This window comes from Scaptodrosophila lebanonensis, unplaced genomic scaffold, assembly GCF_003285725.1.
Source record: "Scaptodrosophila lebanonensis strain 11010-0011.00,11010-0021.00 unplaced genomic scaffold, SlebRS2 tig00000043-arrow-pilon, whole genome shotgun sequence".
NCBI lineage: Eukaryota > Metazoa > Arthropoda > Insecta > Diptera > Drosophilidae > Scaptodrosophila > Scaptodrosophila lebanonensis.
Genome location: NW_022060545.1, coordinates 110,045 through 132,636, shown reverse-complemented (window position 1 = coordinate 132,636; position 22,592 = coordinate 110,045). Strand labels below are relative to the sequence as shown.

The 22,592-nt window shown below is 35.0% G+C and overlaps 3 non-coding genes across 3 annotated transcripts; 1 reads left to right on the top strand and 2 right to left on the bottom strand.

The window, feature by feature from the left end:
• Nucleotides 1-8: 8 nt before the first annotated feature.
• On the bottom strand, nucleotides 9-80 carry Trnam-cau. Its single transcript has one exon. It is a non-coding gene; the product is annotated as a tRNA-Met (tRNA).
• Nucleotides 81-754: 674 nt separating this feature from the next.
• On the top strand, nucleotides 755-826 carry Trnam-cau. The gene has a single exon. It is a non-coding gene; the product is annotated as a tRNA-Met (tRNA).
• Nucleotides 827-18,951: 18,125 nt separating this feature from the next.
• Nucleotides 18,952-19,024, bottom strand: Trnar-acg. The gene has a single exon. It is a non-coding gene; the product is annotated as a tRNA-Arg (tRNA).
• Between the last annotated feature and the right edge of the window lie 3,568 nt (nucleotides 19,025-22,592).

The following is a 22,592-nucleotide window of genomic DNA, read 5'->3' as shown; positions in this document are numbered from 1 at the left end:
TGTTCACATAGCAGAGCAAGGTTTCGATCCTCGGACCTCTGGGTTATGGGCCCAGCACGCTTCCACTGCGCCACTCTGCTTGTTGGGCTCTGCCTGCCAAACTCGCTACTAAGGCCTCGTGGCTGCCGACAAGCAGTGCGCAATGCGCGCGCACCAAACACAACAAATAAATAATATGTAAAATATTGCTATGGCCGGTATGGACACTCACTCTTGAATTTATTATAAATTAAATAAATTCAATTTGACTCTTACTACAACTCTTAAATCAAATTATTAAATTAAAGTAAGAACTAAATACATTTATGAAAAATATACAAATATGTAGATATGTATATTACGTAACAAATTTGTGAAATCAAATCCATCTGTTTTTTTTTAACTTAGCAACACAATTAACACTTATTAGTCACTGTATTTTATAAATTATTAATTTTCTCTTCGTTTGAATAAGACCCGAATTTAAATATTTGGCATGTTTTCAATTGCTAGTATGATGACAACAAATCACATTTTTAGTTCATATAGTCTAGAAATATAATGTTTTGTTGCTTTGCTTCTCTTGTTTCTGTACACACATTTATACATACATATGTATATGTATGTACAGCACAGATATACAAATTTACGTCACCAAAGACACGCATGACGTATAACTCAATAACTGAGCGCAAAACACGTGCGATGCCTTATACGACTGCTTGTGTGTACTGCTTGTAGGTTTAGTAGCATATTTGGCAAGCGGAAAATAACAAGCAGAGTGGCGCAGTGGAAGCGTGCTGGGCCCATAACCCAGAGGTCCGAGGATCGAAACCTTGCTCTGCTAGTGTGAAATGAGTTTTCTTTTATTTTTTTAACACTTGTTTTTTGCCCATTTTTATTTTTTTTTATTTTTAAAATATTGTTTATTAACATTTTAATATATAAAATGTTTTTGAAACCGGATAAAAGTTTGACTTTGCAAATAGTATATTGCCTATCTGTTTTTGGCAGGTTTCACAATTTTGTGTACATACATATGTATGTATGTATGTACTATATGTACACAGTAGACTGACAGACGTCGTCAAAACGTCATGACGCATATGATAATGACAATGATTGCATTGCTGAGACATTGGCGACGTCGCTTATGCGCTGCCGCCGCTGACTGTTGATGACAACTGCTTAGTTGGGTTGTGTGGGGTGGGACAGAGAGGGTGAGAGAGAGAGGCAGCAGGCAATCAGTGGAGTGTAAAGGAACGAGACATGTGTGACGATGAGACGCCAACAACAATGGTAGGACCAGCTGAAGAAGTGAGTGCCAGAACGACAAACAGTTCCATGTAACGGCACTTTTTGCTGTAGTGTCCGCCCACAACTCCAATGGTTGTTGTTGCTCTTATTGTTGTAGCTCCAGTCGGCCGACAGTTGTACAAGAAATACAAATTTGCAGAATAAGCAACAACAATAACAACAACAACAACGATGACGAACAAGGGGCGACATGCTAAAGGAAGTGTCAACTGATTGCGCTGAGCTAGGCAGGCAAGCGTAAAAAAGCGAAGCGAGCAAGAATATAAATAAACGGCAACATGGAATAGCATTAATGTGCCGAACTTTAAATACACTTGCCAAAAATATAGTTTGGTGAATTAAATGGTTCCTTGCGTAAAACGGAAATCAATTTACAATTTATTAAAAAATAATAATAATGTTACATTTGTAAGTACTTTCTGGTCTGTTTTCTATAAAGACAAAATTATAATATTAAAAAAAATGTAACTTATAATTTCGTTTTTTCTTCCTTCCAACACATTGCAAATCTACAAAGGAAATTGTATTAAGTTGAAAACATCCTCATTTGTCAGTTTGCCAATAGTTTGCCCAAAGACGAAATCTTGATTTTTAGGTAAAGTTTGTACTCTTCTGTTTACTATTTCTATCACATACAAACTATATAAGCACATGTATGTAATTATATAGTCAATTTGTTGAATCAGAAACTAAAAAGTGTGTTTCTTTCAAGAAACTCTTTTATGAATTGTTGCTGTGGTAGCCGATTTTGTTTAATTCAGATGTATATTCCGATATTAATACTATTTCTAAAAGTGTTATTTAAATAATTATAACAATCTTAAGAACGAGAAAACTACTTCAATATAATCTCTTCATAATTAACAAGTACGTATACTAATGTTTCATATTGCCAAAATATAAGAATTCGGAATGAGAATTGTTCCGAAGCTTCTAATATTTTCTCAACTTCTAGTATTTTATTTTTTATTTTAATTATATATTTATTTATTATCATTTTTATTCAATTTTAGTTTATTTATTTAAATCTCATCATAAACTTGAGCTGCTCTATCGAAACAGATGAAAGACAGATAGATTTATTGATATAATCGATCTACTTATCGTAGTAACCTCATGAGAAGATCCGATTAAGATATCACAATACAATAGTTTTGGTTATGGAATATCTGGTGCTTCATTCTATGTGCTCCACAGATCTTTCAAAAGCTACAACACTCTTTTTAAAGAGTAGAACAGAATGCTGCACGTGACGTATACGTCTTGTTGTGCGTGAGAGCGACAAATGACGAACTGTCTGTCGTAAAGTTCGGGGTTCTTTCTGGCTGGCTGTATGGCTGTTTTGTGTTTTTGTTGGCAAATAAAACACAATAAAAAGAAATTATGAATAAATAATGCGCGGCATGCAAGTGGCAATAGAAAAACGTAAGCGCAAATGCGTCATCTGTTTATGATTTATATATTTTTTAATATTTGACAGACGCCGAAAGGAAAACCCTGTGGCAACATTTGTTATTCATATGCACGCAAATCGAGGGCAAGGAAAACTCAAACAACAATAGCAACAGCAACAAGGACTGAAATCAGCGTCTAGTATTCGTGCATTTTTGACATCGCACGACTCAGCAGACTTTTTTCTAAGATACAATTTTTTTCCTCGTTTTCTCCCCTTCTTTTTTTCCATCTAAATTTAATTAATTTCAACGTTATTTCCGGTGCCTGAAATCCAATTGAGAATGGCAGCGCATCTTCTTCCGCTTTGCCAGCTGCTGCCGCGGCTACCTTAGGTTTTTTATTTTTGTTTTTTTATTTCATTCTTCATAGCTTGCTGGCGGCTACGACAAGTCATGAAAAGGATTCACATAGCCGCCTTGCAAAGTGTTGGTGTTGGCAAGGACACGCGGCAAGTTTCTCATTAGCAGCGATGAAGAGAAAGCATCGCAAATTTTGCTCTAATGAAATGTTTTTGCGTTTGCTCGCCACTCGTGACATTCGCGTCCGTTTGCTAGCCGCCATTGATGCGAGTGCCGTGTCCTGGCTGGCTTTGCACGGCGGAAATCGCGTTGAATGGAGCGCATTGAGCTGGGAAGTCCACTTCCGGCCACTGCTACGCCTTGATTAGTGTTAATTAGATTTCGCCTGCAGTTATTTGTGGGTATTCAGTGGGGCGTGCAAGCCATTTCTCGCATTCCGGCTCTAGCATATCAGATTACAACAACAAAAGCAATAACAACAACAACACTAACACCCACAACAGCTTATCTTTTAAGTCCAAATGAAAGCTGTGCTGATACGATTGATGGGTTTAAACAATGCAAGAATGCCCCATTGATATGATAACAGTAGCTCTGGAATTTGAGGCATACTTTTAGGATGACCTTCAAGTAAACGTTAAGCTTTAGATGCTAAAGTTTAAGATAAATATACTTAGAATTCGATTCAATGTGCGACTAAAAACTATGTGAGCAAACAGTCTATGGAAACTTTCAAATGCATAAAGAATTATACACATATGTATTGCTGTAATATATATATATATATATATATATATATATATATATATATATCATCAGTTTGCGAAAAATTCGTAAATACAGAATACAGAAAAGGCAAATTTTTTTAACATGTATTTATTGAAGTTCAAAAACCATACACAGAAAACTTTAAAAATAAGAGCAAAAAATATATATATATAATTTATATAATTTCAACAATTTTTAATAATAAATCCGATTCTATTATATTTCCTATGAAATGTTGAAGAGAAATCAAAAAATATATTTTTTTTTTTGCTAGTTAAATCTACTAAACTTAATATTAGATTAACGAGTGCTAGCTACTCGGGCCTTCGACTCAACAACAAAATTATATACTTGAATATTTGAAAATGTCCAATATTGAAAATATATTAAATACGCAACATTGTAGGTAGCTGAGAAAATGGAGATAATGGTGGGAATTAGAGTTACGTGTTTGTTGCAGTGAGTTTTCATATTTGCATATATATTGATAGCAATATATATAAAAAGAAAGAATAAACTTAGTGTCGAAAGATAGAAAACACTGCTGCTCATGCGATGAAGGCTGTGTAGTAAGTCTATTTCGTTCAAATGGGATAATACAGGCATATATATTTAAGTATTTCATTTTCAATTTCTAGAAGATAGACAAATGAGGCTTATTCTCTTGAAACAGCCTGACTAGAGATCTTACCAACGATTAACAATATATGAATAGATCGGCTCTGCATGGTTGCATTATGATGCTGCTTCCGCCTCCTATTACCATTAGTTACTTAAACTATTCATTAGTTAAGGATAGACTCTTTGATTGAAAGTGAAAAGTGTGTTACCTTCAGATTTTTATTATTCTCTTTTGATTCGCAAGTAAGCACAAAGGATGACAATAACCTTTAAGCGAGTGTTTGTGTGTATGTGTGTGTAGTTATTTGAACCATTTGATAATCCCTTTTCAATTGATATAATCACTCGGCAAGTATCGCCCTTTCATGCTCAACCGTAGAGTCCGTAAGTGCAGGAGGCTCATTATGAATGCCGAGCGCATGCTAAACAGCTGACGCATTACAAAAATACAAAGTCAAGGAAGGGAAGGGCATGCAAAGGTGTAGGGGATGGGGCAACTGGGTAGCACAATCGCATTATAAGGGTTTACGGCACAGCCCTTGAAAAATTGCGCAAAATGTGCGCAGTAGTGGCAGAAAAGCCAGGAAAGGCGGGCAAGGAGCGGCGAGACGGGGAAGCGACGATTCTGGCGCGCAATTTTCAAAAACTTGCCAAAAGGCGGCGACGATGGCAGACGACAATAAAAGCAGCAACAACAATAACAACAATAACAAAAACAACAGCAGCAAGGAAGGATATTTTGCAAACAAATAATAAAAATCCAATTTTACATTTAATCACGCGCTCAGTCGAACAAAAAATAAAAAACAAAAAAGGGACACCAAAACTTTGCATGAGGCGACGGCTGCTGATGTCGCTGCTGTGTTGCTGCTCTTGTTGTTGTTGTTTTTGCTGCTCTTGCTGTTGCTCTGCTGCACAGGACATTCAGGCATGCATGAAGCAGGCAGGCAGGCAGGCAGGCAGGCAGGTCTGAGCAACCCTGCTCTATTAAAGGCGGCTCAAGGTGACTCAAGTATTTTGCTTAATTTATTGCATTTTCTACGCTAAAATGCGCAAAAACTTTGCCGAGAGAATTAGGCTGCTCGACGGATCAAAAAAAAAAATACATATATAAGTATATAAAAATGTAGAACCCTTGGCAGAATGTCATTATAAATTTAAAAAGCGTGTTAAATGTGCAAAAAGGGGTGCAGCACCCCACCCCACTCCCCTCACACACAATAAATTTCATTTTTCATCATTGCAATTTTTTCGCGTAATTTTTCGTACATGTCGCACATAATTCATTCGCACCGCCGCGTTGCGTCCCACCATCTCAGCCTTCTTGTCCTTGCACAGCAACATCCTTGTCGCTGTGTCGAGTGTCAGTGCGACATATGGATTAAGTGCCGTGAAATGCTTCCGCTGTGTTCCTCTGTCGCTGCAACTGACGCTGACGCTGCCTTTCGCAATCCCCTACACCCCGTTTTCATTTCCTTGATGCCCCTCCCTTTCCCCAAATTGAAAAATTAACATTAAGGTGTTTTTGTGAGCCCTTGATTCGCATTTCCTGCGCCACCCTCTGCCACTGAGCATTGAATGGGAAACTCGCACATGCTTTGCATTAGGCTTTGATAAATAGAAGTACTTAGAACCTGGCTTATGGTTCCATTTAGTCTGGTCTCAATAAAGCCGCTTTCAGTTCTTTAAGTCTGTCTGAAAGTGTTCGATTTGAAAAGCAATCGAGAAAAGTGAGTCCCACTCCTTAATTCCTTGAGGTACTTGAGGGTCTAATGGCAGCCCAATTGAACAGCTTGGAAAAAAAGGCATTACGACAAACTAAATTTTAAAAAAATATAAAATCAAACTTTTACCGGTAACTTTTTCTTCTCAATCTAAACAGCTTAAATCTAAACTATTTACGCCTTTCTCATATATTTTACATTAGTTACAAGCATTAAGCATTAAGTAAGTTGCTGTTTTTTATTTACCTTTAAAAATAATTGTATCATATGTAATTAGTTTAAAAATTAATATACATTTAAGTCTATTGTTAGAAGTATTTTTGGTTTTTATCCTGAAATATTCCCCGCACTTTCTAAGCAATATATCAAAAGTCTCGGGTACTCGGCGTGAACATATCAGACACAAATAATTCAAATGACCATCAGCTTTGATAAAGCGAGGAATTCCTTAGAAACTAAATTCAAATAAAAGAAGAAGAACAGTGATGTTTTAAGATAATAAGAGAAACGCAGTGTTAGAATTCGCTGATATCCGAAATACAAGTAACGTTATATTATAAACATGTGGAAGAGTTATTCGCAATTAGTTGGATTCCACAAATAATAGAGATATTCGACTCTAAAAGTGGTTAAACGAGCATGTCCAATGACCAATTGTATTTAAATGGAATTTGAATTCGAAAATGTGAACTTATGTGCTTATAGTTTGGCATATTTTGCGATTAGAAATTTTATTCACGAATACAATACGAAAACTTGTTGCAGAAAGAAGAATTTCTGGCGAACAATTTTTCTGGTTCTACAAATAAATGTTGAGTAGCATTTTAGCTGGCTCTGAAAATCGAAATTTGAACAATAGCATATAATATAATTATTTTAAATTTATACAATCCTCAATTAGACGTTAAGAATTATTTATTTGCGAGTACGAAATCTGATTGCGAGTACCAAAATGTATGCTTGAATGAATTTCATTGCAGTTTGAAGCTAGAGACAATTGATTGAAGTGCTGTCATATTGCTAGAAATGTGAAAATATAACCCAATCAATGGTTTTATTGTGAATAGTTCATATCTTGCCGTTTCCAACTACAAAATTCTCAAACCAAATGCATTCCAACAGTCCCCGCACAGTCGGCAATCAACCAACCAGCCAACCAACCAACCAACGAACCATATAAGAGCCCCATAGAGAAGTCCAAAGCCGCCGCAACTAATTGACACTAATTGCAAATACTATGGCCAACAGGCACTGCAGTTACTTCTGTCTAGTTATTTCAGTTTTTGTGTTGATTATTGCCACTGATTATTACGAACGGCAGCAACAATTAGGCGCCCAGTCGAACAACAAATGAAAAGCCTCGCAACGAAGGGGTAAACATTTTGTGTGCTCTGTATTCTGGGCTGTGTTTTGTATTTTGAATTTTGTTCAATGGATAGGTGGGGGGAGATGAGAGTACTGCCAACTGGATGCCCAACTGCTGATAATGCGCCAAATGCATACGCAATGGGCCAAAATGTAAATAGAGCCGTTCGAATGCAACCACAGATGGGCCAGTCGCCGCAACCCTAGCCACAGCCGCTGGCCAGAGTTACCAAAGCATTCGCAATGCATGCAAAATTGTCTATCAATTGTTCTGACTTGCCAGAGTTATCGCCATTATATTGTATCGGCATGTACTCGAATTGCTGCCAGAGTGTGCTTGTGTGTGTGTGTTTTTATTTGCCCCGGCACTTAAATGTTGCATCAAGTTTTTGCTGCCGATTGCCAATGGTTGCCCATAATTTGCATAGAGTCGAAAAACATTCAACATTGTGCAATTTATGTATTTGAGTTTGCTCGAAATTTGTGCGTAAATATGTGCACGTATGTATGTATGTGTGTGTGTGTGTGTGAGTGTGTGTGTGTTTTGGCCAAGTAGATCAGTAAACCAAATAACATTAAGTTAATTGAAATTGTTTTGTGCAGGCGTCGTCCGTCCCCCCCCCCCCCTCCCCCTCACTCGTTCCACGTAGCGATTTATTTTTCAATCCATTTTATCATTTATTGCAACAGATTAAACTAATTATATATTTTCAAGATTTATTTCACAATCATTCATTCCGAGGGTGTGGAATATTTTGAAAAGTTGATATAGTATATTAAAACTACGCTATATATTTATATTTCAAGATAAACGTACTGTAAAACTGTTTCCAATTATCATGTTTAATTATTTTTTTTGTTCATTTCTATACATGTAGTTTTTATTTTATTTTTACTTCTTAGCTAATTGGGGACGAATAAAATAAATATTGATAAATAAATTAATAAATATTAAAATATTTAATTATATTACTATCTGAGAATTGCTAGATTTCTTTTAAAATTGTCTGCTTTATTTGTCATTCAATTATTTACGATTGAAGAATAACTATACGATACTTGGATTCATAAAGTCACGAAGGATATGTTTAGTTTCTATATAGAAAACTGAAATCCTTAAAATAAAATTAATGTTAGATGCAATTCTTTTTATATATCCAACTCAAAATAATAAATACAGTAAATGATACAGTACAGTCAAAGTTTTTACATAAAAAATTGTTTTTTAGTGTCTAGACTCTAGAGTAAAAATGTAAAAACAAGTACACTATAAAATCGTGATTTTTATACTTTACTGTCTGATCTTAGCACAGATGCGCATAATAAAGTAGAAACTAACTAGTTACAATTTAATATTTTTTGTAAATCGTACTCTAATCCTATAATTCGCTCTTGCACTCTGCAGTCTTATTTCCCCTAGCCGCAGAATACAAAACTGACATAAAAAGCAACTTTTCCCATCAGACTGTTGCACAATTATGCTGACACCTAACCAGTCGACACAAAAGGGAAAACTCGCATTTACCATGTGAGTACGTTTATTTAAATTATGTCCTGCAGTTATTTGCAGACAGCGCAACACTTGAGTCCTGAATGCTGCCATCGACCGACTAATGTCCAAGTTAACAATGGGAAAGAGTATTAGAGACGGCTGTTGAGGCTGCCAGTCGAACGACTCTGACAACGCATCAAATAAAAACGAGAAAGACAAACAGAAGCCACAAGTACGGGTGAAGGTAAACTTTTGTGTGGCACGTTAAAGTCCAGGACAGGGATGCGGAATACAGATTTAAAAGTGATTTAAAATTTAAGCGTCGCCAATGATACGATTACTTAGCATTTGTATACTTATTTGGATTGTGCAAATTTTAAGAGTACTAGAATATAACTTATTTAAGAGAACAACTAAGGTCGAGATATAATGCTTGACAACAGCGCTTGCGATAGACATTTCCTTTCCATAAGAGCCTTGCAAAAAAAAAAACAAGCAATTAGAGTCCTAAATGCCGACATTTCTCAAGGAACCTCAATTTGCTTGCTTTTTTGAAAGGCGCGACTAAATTGGTAAAATCAAAGTCTAGAACTGAAAAGTCTGTTGATTGATAAGCACCGATTTAAGTAGAAAAGTGTTGCTCCAATTTTCGACTTGAACAAAATGGAAAGAGTATCCTTAAAAGAATCATTCCAATCGACAAATTAAATAAATTTATTATACAATTTAATTAACACTTATGAGTATATTTTTTTTAGAAACCCAACACAAGAATTCTCGGTCCTGAACGTTTGCTAAAAATAAACAAATATCTATATACTTGTAATTTCCTGAAGGAGTTGGCTTTAGGGCTTTGGATCCTGCTTCGGTCATTCTTCTTCTACTTTCTGTGGCAACTAAATAGCACTACAATATTGCTGTTGTTGTTCAAATCGACTTTTCACTATAATCTAAACAAAGGAATTCTTACGAGCTAAACTAAAATTTATTTTCTCCAACACTGCTGCGATGAAAGCTAACGGATCCGTGCAAAATGTTTAAATATAACTATAAAGAAATATAAGTCAGGAGATTAATTAGAGATTAATTGAAGTTTTCACATTTCGCCAAGCCACAAAGCCAGCAGTATAACTTAAGTACATTCTCGGCAATATTTTGTATAGTCGAATATATTTTTAAATACGTTAAATAATACAAAAAATGTCAACAATTTTTTATTTTTATTAGCAGAGGGTTTTTGTTGAAAACTGTCCAAAGTGGACAATTATTAAATTGGTTAAATAAACTTGACAATTAATTTATTTCATTTATGATGTCAGTAATTTGAAGTGCTTCGAAATAACTATATTCCTTATCCTTTTTTTCACAGTCATTCATGGATGTTCTGTATTTTGTTGTAATTTATTAAGAAAATGGAGGGAAAATAGTCTCATTCGAGTATTTAATAGAGAGTGTGAGCAAGTCGGCCAGCAGATGCATTTTTTAGATCCAAAAGCTTGCTGTTCTTTAAATTGGTGTCCCATCCCTGGCTGTCGGCCGATAGTGAAGCGAGTTTGTGCGCGTCCAGCTGACAAATCAAGCGGCAGGCAGAATATGTGAAGTCTTTAGAGAGGGAAGGTGAGAGGGAGGGAGGGAGGGAGAGGGATTGGGGGTGGGGGTGTCAAGCTCTTGTGCTCTAGTGGGACAGGACATGTGTGGCAGCATGCAAATGAAAATGCATTTATTTATAAAGCAAACGACAAAAGTCCCAAGAGCCAGGCAACCAACGAGGTGGTGAGGCTGTCAAGCAACAGGATGTATCTGTAGCTCTAGCTGTATTTGTATCTGTATCTGTATCTCCAGCTATAGCCGGTATCTAGTAGGTATGTATGTATGTGTGCAGCTATACTCCACATGGCAGGCGAACGAAATGCAAAACTGCATTTGCGTTGGCTGTCTAACTACCTATTGGCATGTTGTCCCTCAACCTCAGTCGCACCCTCACCCACCAGCTAGCTAGCTGTTGGCAATTTTATTGACAAGCAGCCCGGGCCGATGCTGGGCCAACCCTTTTTCGCTGGCAAATTGTGGAGAGGGAGAGAGAGGCTGGGTTTGGTTGCATTTTGTGACAATGTTTATTTAGATTTTGCTGCTGCCAATTGCTGACATTGCAATTTCTATTCCTGGCATGCACAGTCGACTGCACACGCAGACACACACACACACACACGCAGATGATGTTCGTTTGTTGCAATGTTGCAACGTTGCATTTCATTTCAGCTTTACAGTTATATACACACACACACATACATGAACGCATCTATGTTGTACTTTTCGGCATTATAATTTCAAATTGTCAATTGGATTTAAGTATGCTCAGCGGCAACAACAACAGCAACACGACAACAACAACAACATCAGCACGCAACCACATGTGAAAATGAAAATGTTCTCAAGCCTGCCAAAGTCTAGAAATTACTTCGAACGCATAGATACGTGTTGCTATTGCTATTGTTGTTGTTATTGTTGTTGCTGCTGCCTTTGTCTTCATCGCTCCCCCAACGCAAATTTCGGCAAATTTTCCACATTATCAGCTTCAAAATGCTTGCTTCATTTTCATTGCCAAACGTTCTGGTCATAAAATTTGATTTTAAAATGTGTCAAAAGTGCTTTAAATGTGACAAAATTTGATTATGGTTCCTTTTTTTGAGCCTATTGTGCCACAGTGGCGATGGCTGGGGTGAGGCATTGGGAAATGGCATTTTGATTGTCTGGCGCCGTCGAGACGATATAGACGAGATATTAAGTTCATGGGCTTAGCGAGTAATCGAGACTGAGAGATTTGCATTCGCATCGTTGGGGGACTCATTTCATATCTCTTTTGAATGTACTCCTGCTTTTGACATTTGAAGAGATCTTAAGGCCGGATATTGAGTATATGAATCAAGTCAATTGAGTACTCTAGTTCTATACTCGTATGAACTCGTAAGTTTCTAAAATGCTAGACAAAAAAAAGCCATACTTTCTACTTATATGAAATGCTATCAGCGAAGTATTTTTTTTGAATATGAGTGAAATGGAACTACAGGTGGAAACGATGAGACTGGATTACTTGTTTCATTTATGGCAAATATTGCATATGGACACCATTCACATTCAAAGAATTCTTCCCCACAGGAGCATAAAATCAGAAATAAAGAACACTCTTTTTCTACATTCTATGAATTTTAGTTATTACAATTCCTTTATTCTCTCCTGAAACTACTTATTTCAAAAAACGTTGAATTTACTTAGCACCAAATCGTCTTTGAAAAGATCTCTTTTGAAAAAAAGTTGTTGTTTGTAGAAATATTTTATATGGATATTGGAAAGTTTTTCGATGTTTCTCATATGTTTACCTCAGATTGGACCACTACACTATACTTTAAATACAAATCCACACTTAATCGTAAGCTTCGACCCAGTTATAAGAATTGTCCTGGTATTTTTCAGAATAAATTGATTCAGAATAGAAAGCCTGTCGTTTCGTAGTGAAAAGAAAGAATTGAAAGATAAAGATAAAATAAATAAAAATCACTATAACTCAATAAAAATAAATTATATTCTACTAATTATAAGTTACTAAGGACTTTAGATTATATAAAATATTTTATTAATTGTTTGCTCGCATAGAAAAGGATCAGTTATTGAATATATGACTGGAAATGCTGCCTCATATTAATTAAACAAATAAATATTTGTAAATATTTTCTAAAAAAGTTGTATTTAAATATTTTGTCAAAATCAAAAATGCATAGTTATGGAGATATGGCATCTAAATTTGAATTTCTTTTCTAATCTCTATGAAGCTGAATGAATTGTGTTGCTTAATTCTTCAAAGGTGCAATGAAGTGTATAATTAAAAGAGTCTTTAGCTTATCCAACTAAAGAAATTCCAATGTCTGCCCTTTACTGTTTCTATCAACTAAAATCTTGGTTACTCGTAAAATGGTTACTCGATCTAGTTGCTGTTATTAAAATGTGCTTATAAATTCTATAAGGAAAAAGCTCGTTCCGCGAGATAAAGAAAGCTGCTGACAAGGTTGTCAAAGCTACTACATAGGCTCTTATCGAATGAGGATTGTGATATATGTAAAATATTATCTTTTAAAACTTAAAAACAAGGTTTGTAATACATCTTTAATTTGTTTACATTAGTATTGAAATTTGAATATGTAGTTGTGAGAAGACATTTGTTTTCTTTTATTGCCATATAACAATAGCAGATGCTGGATGCAGGTTGAAGTTAGTTCAATTACTTTAAACAAACTTGTCAGAAAGCCTCGATGACTTTTGGAAATTATTTTGTATACAAAATACAACTTCCAACCTAACCAGATTACTCTGTCAAATTATAAGAGTATAAAGTAATTTTTTAGTTTCTATTTTACTTCAAGAACTCCACCTACCACCTCCTCCTACCTGGCTTTCTCATTGAGTTCACTTACTTTCTGCGAATACTTGCATTCGTAGCATAGTTTTCAACTTTTTTCATGCTTAATTTGCTTTTTAATTTGTAATTCCAAAAATAAAGCACAAAATTACAACTTTGCTGGCATTGTGAAAAACTTTTATTGCCGCCACATGTGAGAAGGACATGTGCTGGCAGATGAGGACACTTCAGAAAGGTGCTGTGAGTGCAATTCAGCAAACATTTTGGCCATGTACATGCAATAATTTTGACAATTAAAATGCAAAAGCAACAACAACAATGGTAGTAAGGGTGCGAGTGAGTGCAAGCAGCCCTGAGCCCAGAGTTTCCACACATCCTGGCACACCGTTACACATGTCCTCGACGGGCAAATGACAAACCAGTAACAATCACAACAGCAACAAACACAAAAGGCATTAAAAAGTCACCTTTCGCATGCGACAAAGTCCATACCCTCAGTCAACGTGTTTTTATTGCTGTTGTTGTTGTTGCTGTTGTTGCTGTTGCTATGCCCCCTTCGTTGTCCTTTCTGCAATTGTCATACGCTTTTGTGTTTTGATGCCTGCAGTTGCTGGTCCTTCTGCCAGTGGTTGTTGCTGCCAAACTAATTGCACGCAAAAAAAGGCAAACAAATTTTGTGTGTAAAACATTTGAAAAATTTCTATACTATATAGGGGGCAATTGCATTTTGTCCTTCTACTCGTACTTGGACTGCAGCAAGAGCAGCAGAAGGATATGAAATGAATGTGAAATGTGTAGACGACAGGGTTGTTCACGTTCTACGTGTATGTAGTTGTTGCTGCTGTTCATAATATTGTTGCCTTTTTGCACGCTCTACAAATTAAGCAACATAAATAAGACTATATTTTTTATACTCTTCTTCATGCGAAGGGGGCCGAAGGATATGTTGCTTACATTTGTAATGTGGACAGGATTTATGAGGAACAACAAATTCAGATCTTCTGCAGCTTTAAGAGAGTCATGTAAAAGAAATATTGCATTCTATATATTATTGAAAACAATACCTAAGGAGGTGGTAAAAGTATTTAAAATAATGCTTGAATGTGATTAGTAGAAATATTATAATTATTCTCCTGTCCAACAAAAATGTGTGCTTAACAAACATTTGCAGAACATATTCATGTCATATAGCTTTTATTCGAATTAATCGGCAACTGTTGATCCCAAATATAGTAATGTGTTTAAGTCCATCCGCCCTATATCCATTTCCCACTTTTCTCTGGTTTCCAGAATTTAGCCTCGAATATTACATTATTTATAGTTAAAATTTTTTAAATATCTTTACGGATTTATTAGTGCTTAAGTTATTTATATTTGATATCGTAATTATATAAGCTTAATATAATTTTTATTATTGAAAACAGGCCTATATAAAATGGGTATGAATAAATATAGGATAACTTATTCAGAACTGCTCCTATTTCGGATTGGATAACATTTGTCAAAATAGATTAACCTTGAATGTCAGGCCTAACAAATTCGAATTCGAAAACGATAACTAATTTTTTGAACAAAAGTGGATAGTTCTGAGAGCTTCAAGCTCAAGACGATATATTCTGAAAAAAGGCCCTTTCCCGATATGTTTCTATGCGAACTATTCTGAGGATAAAGCAGTTTTATGTTCTACATTTTCATTTTTGTTGCTAAAGGGCAGTCTTTTTTAGTAGTCTGTCCAAAACTTTGTGGTCCATGCATTGTACTAGGTGAATATTCCATCTGACGGATCAGCAGTTAGTTCAATTTCTGTCAATTCCATTAACTTTGCTCAGAAAGGTTTGTTCTTCTTCTGATCGAAAAAATATCTATCGGTATTATTAGATTGTCATCCAAAAGGAGTTTGCTAAGAATAATCAAATTTTATTTAAAATAAAGGATGGTGATTGATTCTTAGAATGAGTATAGAGTATAGCATAGGCCGTCTCCACATATACTAGGAATCTTTGTTAAGGCATACTCTTATATACGACTATATATTTAAATATTTTTTTATATTTTTTTTCTTGCCCTCATGGCCGCGTGCTGTTGGAAATGAATTTTATTTTATTATTGCCGCGGCATAAAATTTAAATTAGAATTTACTGCAACACGGAGAGGAGGAAAACATCGGCCCGCTGCGTGCAAATGAAACGCTATAAATTATCGCATCCTTTTTGGTGGTAGGCTAGTCCTGTTCGTCTTGTTATTGTTGTTGTTGTTGTTGTCATTGCTTCATGTCCCGTACCGCTTGGCATGGCAGGTAAATTTAAATGCGATTTGTTACGGTTTCAACTCGATTGTTGCTGCTGTTGCTGTTGTTGTTGTTGTTTCTACTTTACTGTTGAAATTAGAAGAAGTTCAACCTACTGCTGCTGTTGTTGTTTTGTTTGTGTTTTCGGTGGTTGGCAGGCAAATTTGTTTTTCCCTGTTTTAAAATTATTGCGACAGGTTTTCTTAATTTGTATCTTATGTGCCCTCGTAGCGCGTGTGTGGCGAATGCAAATGCCTTGCCTTTCGAGCCAAACTATTGTTCTCCAATTTGTCGTACATAACAATTTTAATTTATGCGATGGCGATGGCGAGAGGGTTGAGGGTTGTTGCAGTTACATATTTATAGAGCTGGTTAGTGAGGTTGATGCATACGAGTATGATGAATAAATTGTTACATTGGTAAGCATTCTGTTTCATTTTTTACCTCCTATTGTCTGACAAGTTGCGAAGTTGTTTTCACAATTAGTTGATTATCTAGAGATTAGGCAACACTAATAAAATATTTACGAAAACACAAGAACATGCGAACAATGTTAGCTAAAGCTACAATTTCAATATCCTTTAACAAGCAGATTTGTATATTTTGTATACGAGTACACGAGTAGTTTGCAAATTTTATAAATATTTCATTACATTTTTAAATTATTTCACCAAAGTTGGGTATATTTAAAGATTGAGGCAAACGACTAATACTAGTATGATAAGAGTTTTGGTGCGTTTTATTTGTTGCAAATATACATATTGCAAAATATAGTCTCATTGAAAATAATTGTTTATCATTTATGAGCATTCGGAGGCTTTGGGATTGGACAACTATTAATATGTCTTTCGGGAATTGAGATCTTACAATTTTGTTCTACATTCTTTTATACTCAATCAAAAACATTAGTATTAGAATTAATGGTAAGCACTGTGGCTATTACTGAATGAATAGAAATTAGGTTAGGAAATAAAAGTACGGCTAAATGAATTTTAAAAGTGAAAAAGGCAACTTCCGAAATTACATTTTTTAAATTGTTCAAATATTAATGCTTCGAGATCTAAGTAAAAAAATATCAGCTTGGCTTTTTAAGCCTAGAACACCTTCGTCATTGATTATTCTTGATTCAAAATCATACACGAGCCTTTTTTCGGATCATATCTTTCTAAATTTGAAATCACACTAAGATTTATAGCTTTCTTGTTCATTCAAATAAAATAAATGTATTTATTTAGACTTGGCATCCCGTCCATTAATTTTTAGAGTAATTGCAGAGATGAGGAAGAGGAGATAAGCTTGGAGCACCTCTTTTGTCACTGTTTGGCGCTTTTGGACAACCCTTTATCAATTTTTAACTAAAGATCGTAAAACTAGCTTAATGTACTTATTAGGAGGTGGTCGAAGGCGAACCAACAAAACTAAATCGAATTAAATGGCATCACAATGGACCTCCTTAGGTTTATAGTAAGTGTGGGGGCGTACACAAAGCTCCAGTGAGGTCCACCTAACCTTAAAGAATACGATTATGTAAGTATTTATCAACTCTTTCTACAAGATGTTCTGCTTGAATCTATATTCTACATTGACTCTTCTATGTGTACATTTGTTCTATAGAGTATCTCGAAATGCAGAAACATTTTTCTTTTCACACGAAAATGTTCAGAAAATTAAGCGCTTTATCTGTTGAGAAGCAAAAAAAAAAAAGTGTACAGCTTTATTTTTAGACAAAAGTCGGACGGCACGAGGCGTTGCTAATTCTGCTCACAAAAACTTTATAACGCGTGAAAAGCGACGCTGACGGCGACTGCGACTGCGACTACGGCAACAACAACAGCAATGCAAACAAAGCAAAATTAGAGATAAGCAAATCGGCACAGTCGACTTCGACGTCAACGTCGACTGCAACGCTCTACTAATGACCCAGAGCCCAACAATTTGCGTCTAATCGCCGGGAGAAGCAAACCAAGGAAAACGACCCGAAATTGTAATGGAATCAACGCCGAGGCAGAGTGGAAAAAAGGTGATAAATTTCGCGCATAAATGACACAAAGTCAAAAATCCTCAACAAAATGTACTTTAATATACTTAGGAGGTGGCCATAAAACAGGCGCCGCCCACTTCTGGCATCCAGATAATAAAAAGTAAAATTATCAAAAAAAAAAAAAAAAAAAAAAACGAAGAAAAAGACAACTCGGCTGGCACAAAAATTAATTTTCATGAAATTTGCTTTTTTGCTTGCTGGCCTTTTCCCGTCCTTGTTATTTTTCGTAGGCCGAATTTTTCTTAAATAAATTACTAGCCAAGTATCTGCCTTCTCCCTTATCCCACCAAGGCGGCCCATTAGACGATATTAGTGCTGGATTTCACAGCACGAGGCACACCCATCAACGCCCGCTGCCTGAAAATCATTGACTGCCTCTCGTTGGCGGTCAGTTCCGCTGACTTGGCCATTTACTGCTCCTGAAGTCGTTCTTTTCTTTATACACTTTGGAAAGAACTTGGGTACTACTTATAGATAAGGTCTTATATAACTTAAAAGTTAAAAGATCAGGAAGTAGTACTTGGTGTTTCCTCAAGCCGTTTGTAGCACAAATAAATTCAAGAAACGGAATCCCACCTCTTCCCCACCTAGGCGGGTAAATGTAGAGAAATCGCGGCTTAACAAATTATTAATGAACAATTTTGAATTGGAATATTTTTCAAAACTAAATTAAAACGAACTAATTTCGATATAAAATGTAGTCTGTAGTTAGACGACCTTATTGTATAATTTAGATTTATAGCTGTCCCAGCCAATGAATTTGTTCAATGCAGAAGTATTTCGCTTTATATTTTATTCTTTTATAATAGTTATTAAAATTATTTCCTACTTAAAAAATAATTGCTTAAAATATTCAAAAGACTTACGCCAATATCGATCTAAAATGTTAGTTGCAAAGCTTACCTGAAAATATAAGAAAAAAAATTCATTATTGTAATAAATGGAATTTGTATTTGCTCTTACAAAAATTATTCTCCCACTATTTATAGAAAAGCTAAAATAATCAAAATTATATTATATTTAAAATATATTAAAGTAAACATGAAATTAATTTGAGTTGATTTTTTCTTCAAAGTAATCAATTATCAATTATTTAAATACTGCAAAAATGTGATCGAATAGATGATACTATTTTTGTTATTTGCGACAAAAATATAAAAAAAAGTAATAAAACAAAAAAAATTATATATTTCGATCCTGCCAGGAGTCGAACCTGGAATCTTCTGATCCGTAGTCAGACGCGTTATCCATTGCGCCACAGGACCGCTATAAATGCTGCTTAAAAATAATTAATGTTTTAGAGTGTTCTGAAAATTAGACTTCAATTCAATTATTTATAACTTGCAGAGCTTGTTGAGGAATCGGATAATGCATAATTAAAGACATTTTTCCATATGGATGTGTATACAGCTCTTGATCAGACATTAGTGCATACTTGCAGGCTGACGAAATAGAGCAGTTATTTTGAAAGATAAAGAAATGAATATGAATCGATAGTATTTCTATTGAAAATGAAAAACTTTAATTATACTGCAATTATTTATAATAACTTAAATTAAATTTTTATAAAATAGATTTACAACCTAAACTACGAGTTTACACTGATAAAAAAGTTGAATGGTACAGATGAATATTTTCATATTAAATTTAATGTTCTACTATTTCATATTCAAATCAAATATCAACATCGTAAATTTTACTAAAAACTTAATTAATTAGTGATTTTAATATGAATAATATTCAACACAAAGTGTAAAACTTCGTTATTAATTGTATCATAATGTTGAACCATAATAAATATTAATATGCACACACTTCAAAAAACAAATAATTAAATTTACTAGATTCCATAGTAAATTATAATATTTTTCTCAACTTTAATTTGAAGTTTTTTGTAGTAAATTTCAATTGACTAGAATTCTAAAGTCGGTTTTCAGCGGATGTGTGTTATAAATACAAAGTGTAACCGCTTCACATACAGATATGGTCGTTAAGTATGTGTCAAGTGTTATTTAATCAGCTGCTCCTCACTTTTAATATGAATATTGATCCGAACTATATCCGTACTAAAAGACGGTACAAAAAACATCAAGAATTATTCATTATAATAAATAAAAGAATTTAGAAATTACTTGCTGCTAAAAATAGTTCTATAGAAAAAAATATATAAATGTTGAAAAGAAAAAAGTGGAAAAAAATATAAAATCAAACCCACGACACGTATCCACATCATCACTTGTAATTTAATATTATATTAATATTTAATTTAAAATTTAAGTGTGCACACTTCATATTTACTAAAACACACGATGGTGCAAAATCGATAGTAAAAATTTTAAAATCTATGTGTAAATATTTAAATTTACGTAGTTTTTTTTTTATCAGCGTTGTCTTATTTCAATTTTATATATTATATAAATTTTTAACCTCCTTCTCACTGTAGACTTTCTGACTTTCTAGACTTCTAGGTCTTTCTCTATGCTTGCCGTTTTCATATACCAGTTAGCAGGCGAAGAGTTTTAGCTTGCAAGATTCGATTTTCTCCAAGTGGGACTTTGCAGCGATTTCGTATACCTGAAAGCCATATCTCTAAGGAGGAGCAAGGCAAGACTTTGTTGACTTTACTTCTGAGTGACACTTTTTTTTGCTGATTGGGAGCCATCTCAATAAAATGAATCTATTAGTGAGTGTTTTTATGGCGCAGGATATGTGCTTATCGAAAGTATTAAAACTACTAATTATAATTGACTATAGAATTTTCAATTCTAAACAGACATGGCTTTAAAATTGGAACCCACAAGCCAACCATAGCCGTAGACTCTAAGCTAACGATTGCAAATTACTAACTGGAGTGCCGTTGACGCTGGTGCCGACTAATTAAAAGGCTACAAAAGCGCGCGTTGCTTTGGTGTTCGGTTGACAACAACAACAACAACAACTACAGCCACAACAACAATAGCAATAGCAACACCAACAACAACAACATTATGAGCAATAATGCCGCCATGCGTACAAGCGAAGACAAAGACAACAAACGGCACAGCGGCAGTTTGCTGTGATTTAATTAATTTCAATGCATAACGTCAACTGTGAAACCGGAACCCAAACCCGAGCCGGAGCCGGAGCCGTAGCCGGAGCATGAGCACGAGCCCAACAAAACCCCAAAACGTAGACAGGCGACAAGGACAACTTGACACCGAGAGCCGACACCACTGACCGAGCCGAGCAGAGCAGAGCTGAGCAGGGCAGAGGGCCCTAAACTAAAAGGCAAAAAGTGCTGGGCCAACGCGTCCAACAACTGGACTGGAAAATTAAATCGAGTATAATTTTTATTTTATTTTTTTGTTGTTTAGCTTTTTGCTTTAAAATTCACGCCATAAACAAAAATAAGAGACACTGGGGTAGATTACCTACCGACCGGGGCAGCACAATGACAACAACAACAACAAAAGCAACAACAACAACTGAAGTACGAGTAGCAACTACAACAAATGTCAAAATGGGAGGAAAAATTCAAAACAGCAACATAAACCTTAAAGTTTTCATTCTGCTGCTGTAAACATTTTTCCACAACATTGCGTTTTGACTTTAATTAGCATTTTTGCATTTGTGTAGAGAGCATGAGAGTATTCGGAATCGTGGTGCGGCGCAGGCCACAGTTAGGGTTAGACGAGCCCGGGGTGTGAATGCGAGCCTGACTGGTTATATTAAAGGGGGGTGGGGAGGGGTATGGCGAAGTAACTGTTGTTGCGGCAATCATAGGTACTTTAGTTTTCAAGCCGCTGTGCTACAAGAATTTACATTTTCCATTATTGTCCTTGGCATGGGCAGTACAATGAGGCAGGTTCAAGGTAGTGAACAATTCTCCAAGGGTGTACAGAGGCCATTTAAGCAATTGAATCTGAAATTTGGACAATGAGTGCTCAACAAAAGTAATAGGGACTCCAAATGGGTAGTTAAAGAAATCAATAGTATGCTATAGGGTGGAATTTTTATTGCCCAGAATCCTTGCGATCAATTTTCGTGCAAATAGAGAACATTTGGGGAACAAATAAATTAGCTTTCATATGGAAAACTATACATATAGCGCTGCTCTCTATTTGTATATCTATTTGAGAGTTGTTTCCGTTCTCAATTTGCTTTTGTTGTCCTGACCTGCCCTTTATTTTAAAATGAACATTTAACACTATCCTATTTGTGCGGAAGAACACGACTGAATGTGAGACTTAGACTCTTTCCAACTTCTATAATCTAAGATAATTTTAATTACAATGTACCTACGTCTGATGATTGAAACACTACAGTCGAACCAGTGCTCAGCAGTAAATAAAACTAAACTCCAAGATTAAGTATGAATTATATGTTGCTACTTATAAGTTTAATTTAAGTTATTGAAATAATTCAAGTATATCAGAAAAAAAGTGATCAGCTTAAAAATAAATCTCTTCCTCAAATTGCAAACATATTAAAAATGAAAAATAACAGTGTAATTAAAAAGTATATATCAGAAAATAAAGTGCCCAGCATAAAAATAAACTTATTCTCAAATTGTAAACATGTGGCCCTAAAAGGCATAATTATAAATACATTTTACATTCTTATTAATTTTTTGAAAATTCAGTAAGAATTAAAATACTGTATTTATGCTACAAGAATATAGAGATTTATTTAATATATACATTTTTGAGATAATTTGCTTAGCTTTGAATCAAAAATTGCTAAATTAAAATTTGCCGTTAAAAATAAATTTATAAATTTACGATTTTTGTGAAATCAAAAGATATTTGTTGCTAAATTGTAGGGCAATTATTATTTAAGAGACGATATTAGGTA